The following is a 9,372-nucleotide window of genomic DNA, read 5'->3' as shown; positions in this document are numbered from 1 at the left end:
CTGTTAATATGGGAGAACACTGTGTCTATGCTTAAGGCACAACTCTCCTAAACACGAGAGTGAAGTATACAACTTTAGAACACTTTCCCACCAGGAGACTCGAACCCTAGCCAGCACAGAAGCCTTCCAGCAACTGGCATAACAGGTACGCCTTGGTGGTCTTTGGAGTGTATAAATACTCTGAAATTACCATCTCTTTTAAGGGTCTGAGCAGGTGGAGGAGTGGGTTAAGGCGTACCTGTTATGCCAGTTGCTGGAAGGCTTCTGTGCTGGCTAGGGTTCGAGTCTCCTGGTGGGAAAGTGTTCTAAAGTTGTATACTTCACTCTCGTGTTTAGGAGAGTTGTGCCTTAAGCATAGGCACAGTGTTCTCCCATATTAACAGGGACTTGATGAAAAAAACGTAAAAATGACCCCTCACTTGCTCTAGTGCTCTTGGGAGATGGTGGTCTTTGGAGTGTATAAATACTCCGAAATTACCATCTCTTTTAAGGGTCTGAGCAGGTGGTGGAGTGGGTTAAGGCGTACCTGTTATGCCAGTTGCTGGAAGGCTTCTGTGCTGGCTAGGGTTCGAGTCTCCTGGTGGGAAAGTGTTCTAAAGTTGTATACTTCACTCTCGTGTTTAGGAGAGTTGTGCCATATATATATATATATATATATATATATATATATATATATATATATATATATATATATATATATATATATATATGTCGTACCTAATAGCCAGAACGCACTTCTCAGCCTACTATTCAAGGCCCGATTTGCCTAATAAGCCAAGTTTTCATGAATTAATGTTTTTTCGTCTACCTAACCTAACCTAGCTTTTTTTGGCTACCTAACCTAACCTTACCTATAAATATAGGTTAGGTTAGGTTAGGTAGGGTTGGTTAGGTTCGGTCATATATCTACGTTAATTTTAACTCCAATAAAAAAAAATTGACCTCATACATAAAGAAAAGGGTTGCTTTATCATTTCATAAGAAAAAAATTATAGTAAATATATTAATTCAGGAAAACTTGGCTTATTAGGCAAATCGGGCCTTGAATAGTAGGCTGAGAAGTGAGTTCTGGCTACTAGGTACGACATATATATATATATATATATATATATATATATATATATATATATATATATATATATATATATATATATATATATATATATATATATATATATATATATATATATATATATATATATATATATATATATATATATATATATATATATATATATATATATATATATATTATATATATATATATATATATATATATATATATATATATATATATATATATATATATATATATATATATATATATATATATATATATATATATATTATATATATATATATATATATATCCTGTAGACATATATTATTAAATATGACCGAAAAAGTAACATTAATAATTTTAACACGAATTTTCTCAATCTTTCGTACATTTCTTTTCACTGTTGGTGGTAATTCAAAAATCAATTCTCCAAAATTCATTTTTGTTTCTAGTCTGACGCGACACTTGAGCGCGTTTCGTAAAACTTATTACATTTTCAAAGACTTTAGTTTACACATACACAACTGAATAGAACTTACACATCTCCGATTTGTTTATATCTACATTTGAGTGAGGTGGATGGGGTGAGGTGGTATTAATAGGGTATTAAATTCATCAACACAAGACAGAACACGAAACAATGGGTATTGAATGGAAGTGATTGTAGAAAGCCTATTGGTCCATATTTCTTGATGCTTCTATATTGGAGCGGAGTCTTGAGGTGGGTAGAATATAGTTGTGCATCAATTGGCTGTTGATTTGCTGGTGTTGACTACTATATACTCTCCAGACACAAAGCAGAACGCTTTAAAAGAGACCAACGTCGTCTATGCCTTCAAATACCCTCTTGGGGACTGTAAGCTCCAAAAAAAAAAAACAGTATATAGGCAAGACAACAACATCTCTTTCTAGGCGTTTTAACGATGCATAAGCAACAGGGCTCCATTAAGGAACATATATCTCTTCCTACAACCAAACCATCGCCAGAGAAATCCTAGTAAACAACCTCAGAAATCATCGATAGATACAGCGATAGCAGGCGGCTTGACGTTTGCGAGGCACTACACATTAAGAAGGCAACACCAGCAATCAACAGCCAATTTATGCACAACTATATTCTACCCACCTCAAGACTCCGCTCCAATATAGAAGCATCAAGAAATAATGGACCAATAGGCTTTCTGCAATCACTTCCATTCAATACCTATTGTTTCGTGTTCTGTCTTGTGTTGATGAATTTAATTCCCTATTAATACCACCTCACTCAAATGTAGATATAAACAAATCGGAGATGTGTAAGTTCTATTCAGTTGTGTATGTGTAAACTAAAGTCTTTGAAAATGTAATAAGTTTTACGAAAAGCGCTCAAGTGTCGCATCAGACTAGAAATAAAAATGAATTTTGGAGAATTGATTTTTGAATTACCACCAACAGTGAAAGAAATTTACGAAAGATTGAGAAAATTCGTGTTAGAATTATTAATCTTAATTTTTCGGTCATATTTAATAATATATGTCTACAGGAAAGACTGCTACCAAAATATACTAATATTAAAACGCACGACCCAGCAGCAAGGAATCAAGCCTTCACGATAAAATATCGCCAGGATCTGATTCGTGATCAGATATACAAGGCAGAGAATGAAATCAAAGACAACAAAATGCAACTACTTCATGCTACAAACGAGTGGAGAAATAGCAACATCGACGAAAGTATCCGTACCCGCATTGAACAACACCTCGACATCCTCACAGACTGACATCACCTCAGCATTGAAACAAGGATTATCAAGAAACTAACAACGTTATATGGAGGACCTATGGCAATTCCACGACCTAGAGATGGCTTCCTGAACCTTGCAGGAATTAACCTCACTGAGGACCAAGTCACTCTCCTAAATCTGGGCATAAACTGTCATGTTATGTCCAGGACCGAGTGAGATGGCCCGGAAAGTAGAGTTGGAAATTCTGTTGGACGACATATTCGACCTCGAGGCAACAAAAAAAAGTCACTACCAAAGATACCTTACAAGCAGAACTTAATGCGGAAGGAGGAAAGAATCGAGGCAATTACAGAAGCACCATACTGTCCCCCCGAGCTCAAAGCGGCAGCTAAAAGCCTTCGTGAGAACAAGGAGATAGTTGTCAGGAGAGGTGACAAGTCGCCAATATACGTCATTCTTAAAAAAGACGAATAATCTGGCGAAATGAACCTCATACTCTCTGACCAAACTAAATTCCAAAGGGTAACGAAGGACACTACAGCCGAATTGAAAGCAAAGGTCAACAAACTGATCGAAACTGTGAACGCCAAGAAATCAGGACTCCACCTGCCAAAGAATTATTGGGGAATATATACCTGGATATGCGTATGGAAATGTCAAGACACACAAGCCTGGAAACCCACTTCGGCCAATCATTAGCCGGATACCCACACCCACGTACAGGCTGGCGAAGCGACTCAATGGCCTGCTGACTCCTTATGTCCCTTGCGCTTTCAGCCTGAAGTCTCCAAAGGAATTTGTTGACTTACTGCGGGACACATGGGCCACAGGGATAAGAGCCTCGTTGGACGTAGAATCACTGTTCACCAACGTACCTGTGGACAAGACAATCGGGATGATAGCCGACAGAATGTATCGTGATCCAGCCTGTACTCCTCTTGACATACCAGAAAATATTCTGAGGAAACTACTCCAAGCTTGTACTAAAGAGGCACCCTTCCTGAGCCCGGATGGGCACATGTATAAGCAAGTAGATGGGGTCGCCATGGGTTCTCCCCTAGGTGTCCTGTTTGCAAACTTCTACATGGGTACCATCGAGCAAAAAGTCTTAGTCGACATGAACTTGAAACCGGCCATATACTGCAAGTATGTTGAAGACATTTTTACACAGGTACCTGATGTCAGACATCTGCAGGAGCTGAAGGAGGCATTTGAGCAGAGTTCCGTGCTGCGTTTCACTTACGAGATGGAAAAGGATGGGAAGCTGCCCTTTCTAGATGTAACAGTCATGGAAAAGAGCGGAGGTTCCCACACTGCAGTCTACACTAAGGAAACGAACATAGGAATGTGCCTGAATGCCAACAGCGACTGCCCAGACAGGTGCAAGAGGAGTGTTGTTAACGCATATGTCGACCGTGCTCTCAGCCACAGCTCAGAATGGAAGCAAGTCGACGAAGAACTCTGTAGGGTAAGGCAGGTCCTAGTCAACAACGGCTTCTCCAACGGTTTCGTCGAAGACATCATAAGAAGGAAAGTGAAACGCCATGCAACCTCTGAAGAGACAACTAACACAACACCTATACCCCCTATTAGACTATTTTACAGGAACTTCTTTTCCACAGCTCATAAAACGGAGGAAAGGGTCCTGAAAGATATTGTTAATAGAAACGTTATCCGTACAGACAAAAATCAGAGGATACAACTGACGATTTACTATAAAACCAGAAAAACGGCCAGCCTACTAATGAGAAACTCTCCAGACACAAAGCAGAACGCTTTAAAAGAGACCAACGTCGTCTATGCCTTCAAATGCCCTCTTGGGGACTGTAAGCTCCAAAAAACCCAGTATATAGGCAAGACAACATCATCTCTTTCTAGGCGTTTAACAATGCATAAGCAACAGGGCTCCATTAAGGAACATATAATCTCTTCCCACAACCAAACCATCGCCAGAGAAATCCTAGTAAACAACACAGAAATCATCGATAGATACAGCGATAGCAGGCGGCTTGACGTTTGCGAAGCACTACACATTAAGAAGTCAACACCAGCACTCAACAGCCAATTAATGCACAACTATATTCTACCCACCTCAAGACTCCGCTCCAATATAGAAGCATCAAGAAATATGGACCAATAGGCTTTTTACAATCACTTCCATTCAATACCCATTGTTTCGTGTTCTGTCTTGTGTTGATGAATTTAATACCCTATTAATACCACCTCACCCCATCCACCTCACTCAAATGTAGATATAAACAAATCAGAGATGTGTAAGTTCTATTCAGTTGTGTATGTGTAAACTAAAGTCTTTGAAAATGCAATAAGTTTTACGAAACGCGCTCAAGTGTCGCGTCAGACTAGAAATAAAATGAATTTTGGAGAATTGATTTTTGAATTACCACCAACAGTGAAAAGAAATGTAAGAAAGATTGAGAAAATTCGTGTTAGAATTATTAATCTTACTTTTTCGCTCATATTTAATAATATATATATATATATATATATATATATATATATATATATATATATATATATATATATATATATATAATATATATATTATATATATATATATATATATATATATATATATATATATATATATATATATATATATATATATTTATATATATATACATATATATATGCGGAAAATCCACAGAGAAATATGAAATGAGGTGAACGTTTCGGCTTTGTTAAAGCCTTTGTCAACACCAGACTGACTAAGGAGAAGGGAGAAGGGGGAGGATATATAGGCCGACACCTGACCAACCCATCCCTAGGGTTGGTCAGGTGTAATTAACCAAAAACAGGTATAGCTTAGACATGGTCAAAGAGGATTAAGCGGTCAGAGAATAAGGATGAAAGATTAAAGAAAAAGCCTCATGAACACACAATATATGAATATACAATTATAATGAGACATTGTAAGCCTCTCTATCAGAGTTGTTTCTTAAATTGTTGTGCAATATTATAACTTAAAAATGGATCAAGTTTGTACATTCCAGTACTAACATTAAGAAGATTTGGACACTGACTGATTAGAGCAGACTCAATCAAATTCCGTTCCACGAAATCCCCACAATTGGTAATGCTTTTTTGCCCCATTCCAGTTAATATTGTGATCGCATAAACTCGTATGTAGATACAATGCATTAGACGTCTTGGGCAGTTCTAATACTATAAGCATGTTGTGACAACCGCAATTGTAAGGACTTTCCTGTTTGTCCAAGGTACACAGAATCACAATCATTTGCAGGGAATCGAATACACACAACCTGCTGTATAGGGGAGTTTTTTATTAAATTGGATTTGATCGTTACTATTAGTGAACACCAAATTTATATTAAGTTTCTTAAAAATCAGAGACAATTTTTCAAGTCCACTCGCATAAGGTACCACCAATGAGTTAATAATTTTTGGTTTCGCCTTAGGGACGTGATTATAAAACGTACGCTTGGCTTGTACAAACGAGAAATCCAAAAACCTCTTAGGATATTGTAAACTCTTCCCAATTTCATATATTTTAGCATTCTCTTCATCAAAAAACTCAGGGCTGTAAATCCTCAAAGCTCGTAGAAACATTCCTGAAAATACTGCCTGTTTAACTTTACTATGATGATTCGAATAAAATGAACATACGACCCCACGTTGGTAGGTTTCTATACACATTAAATTTGAATTTTCTAGTGACTCTATGATCATAATGTCCAAAAACGGAAGAGTACCATTCTCCTCAGTCTCACAAGTGAATTTTATTGAAGGTACCAAAGAATTGAGTTCATTAAGAAAAACTATCTGGTCTTTGTTGCACGGCCATAAGCACAAAATATCATCAACATACCTAAACCAAACTACATTAGCCGGGATAATCCTGGATAAGATTTTTGTTTCAAAGAATTCCATATACAAATGCTTAAAACTGGGGACAGGGGATTGCCCATCGCTATACCAAATGTTTGTTTGAAAAATTTTCCATTAAAACTAAAATAATTGTCTTTTATACACAATTTAATAAGTTCCAATAAGGAACTTTAATAAGGACCAACGAGACCTCTTAAATCTTGGTCTAAATTGTCAATTCTTATCTAAACCAAAGATGCATCAAAAACGCCTGGAAATCGAAATGCTTCTGGACGATATCCATAAGCTAGAAGACAACAAAAAGTCATCACTACTGACACACTTCAAGCTGAACTACTTGCAGAAGCAGGGAAAAAACGAGGAACATATTCATCTACAATCTTAACCCCACGACTCAAAGAAGCAGCGAAACAACTAAAAAATCTGAAAGACGTAACAATAAGAAAAGCCGACAAAACAGCAGCATATGTATTGATTCCTACCCATGAATACATGAACAAAATTAGCGACATCCTAAGTGACGACTCCAAATTTCAACGAATCACGAGGAACCCCGTAGAAGACCTTAAGCGGAAAGTAAACAAAACAATTACAGCAATCAACGCAAAGAAAGGTAGTGTGCATTTCAATAAACTTCAAGGCGACTATGGCTTAGGATATGCCTACGGCAATGTTAAGACGCATAAACCAGGTAACCCACTACGCCCTATAATCAGCCAAATACCAACCCCAACTTATCACCTGGCAAAGAAACTCAATGAACTCCTAACTCCATACACTCCAAGTAAGTTTAGTCTACAATCATCAGCAGATTTCCTAGAATTGATCAAATCTACCCAGCCCGATGGAATCATCGCTTCCCTGGACGTTGAATCCCTTTTTACCAACGTCCCAGTCGACACAACCATAGGAATGATACTGGACAGAGTATACAGAGACGAGAGCACCCCCAAATTAGACATACCTGAGCCACACTTGAAAAGTCTTCTCGAAGCATGTACAAAGGAAGCCCCTTTCATCAGTCCACAAGGAGACATGTATTTACAAATAGACGGAGTAGCAATGGGCTCCCCCTTAGGAGTTTTATTTGCTAATTTTTATATGGGAACCATCGAAGATAGGGTCTTCAGTAGCAGACAAAAACCAACTGTATACTGCCGTTATGTAGATGACATATTCGTAATAGTAAAAGACTCAGATGAACTAATTGACCTAAAAGACACCTAGAGAGAGAGTCAGTACTCCGATTTACACATGAAAATAGTGAAAATAACAGTCTGCCATTCTTGGATGTACTAATAACAAAAACAGGAACCTCTTTAAGCACCAACGTATATACCAAACCCACCAACATAGGATTATGCCTGAACGGTAGAAGTGAGTGCCCCCAAAGATACAAAGCCAGTGTTCTCAATGCTTATATTCGTCGAGCGCTTACCCACTGCTCTGAATGGAGCAACGTGAGTAGAGAGTTTGAAAGAGTAACTCAGGTATTGGTGAACAACGGATATAGCAACGCGGAAATAAACGCTGCTATAAGAAGACACTTGGACCGTTGGTATAATTCAGAACCTAGAACAGAAACCACAACACCCCCAATAAAATTATATTACAAATCAACCATGCACAGTGAACATATAATAGAGGAAAGAATAATGAAAGAAATAATCCGTAAAGGAGTAAAAAGCACTACTCCTAACCAAAACATAAACCTGATAATATTCTACAAAACCAAGAAAACTTCCGAACTCCTTATCAAAAACAGCCCGAAGCCGACGGAGAACCCTCTACAGCAGTCAAGCGTTGTATACATGTACACCTGCCCCCACGAAGGATGTAACCTTCAATGTAAGTACATAGGTATGACGTCGACCAAGCTGACGAAGCGTTTGACATGCCATCTTCAATCTGGTGCCCCTAGGAATCACATGAGACAAGCCCATGACATTACTCTAACAAGAGACATGTTGAACGAGAATACTTGCATAATAGACAAAACCCAAGATTCAAGAAGATTACAAATTCTTGAGGCAATTCACATAAGAATAGAGCGACCTACCATGAACACCCAAATCACGGAACTATTTACTCTACCCACCATGAGAGTAAGGACAAGACAAGAACATATCGATGCCAACACAGAAGACAATGTCCAACATAACAGGCCAATTACACTGGATTAATCTTTGTGTTTAGATAGGAGATGCCTCGTATGGGCCAATAAGCCTTCTGCAGCCCCTATGTTTATCCCTTATGTATCCCCCATGTTTTCACCTTCATTGTATTATCACCTGACCTAATGCGGGTATAAAATCAACTAGTATTGTAAGATCTGTTCACTTGAGAATGAACCATGGAGGTTCGAAACGTCGTGCAAATTATACAAATAAGTGTAATACACTCTATAGTAAATCACTTCTTTTCTTCACTTTAAAAGTACGAAAATGAGTTTTGGAGAACTCCTATTTCAATTAAGCCCTGATGCTAAGAAAATAGTTAGAGGGATAGAAGCCCTAAACCAGAAAATAATAAATACAGAATATGCGGTCATATTCAATGAAACATGTTTGAAAGAAAACCTGCTGCCAGTATACACCAATATAAACCCACATGACCCAGCAGTCCGCAATACAGAGTTTACCTATAGGTATAGGCAAGAGCTCATTCGGCATCAACTAAACAGAAGAAGGAAGCCCTCCAAACCTTTATAGAGCAGGCGGAG

This window comes from Procambarus clarkii, unplaced genomic scaffold (assembly GCF_040958095.1).
Source record: "Procambarus clarkii isolate CNS0578487 unplaced genomic scaffold, FALCON_Pclarkii_2.0 HiC_scaffold_97, whole genome shotgun sequence".
Lineage (NCBI taxonomy): Eukaryota > Metazoa > Arthropoda > Malacostraca > Decapoda > Cambaridae > Procambarus > Procambarus clarkii.
Note: the sequence above shows the minus strand (reverse complement) of the source record.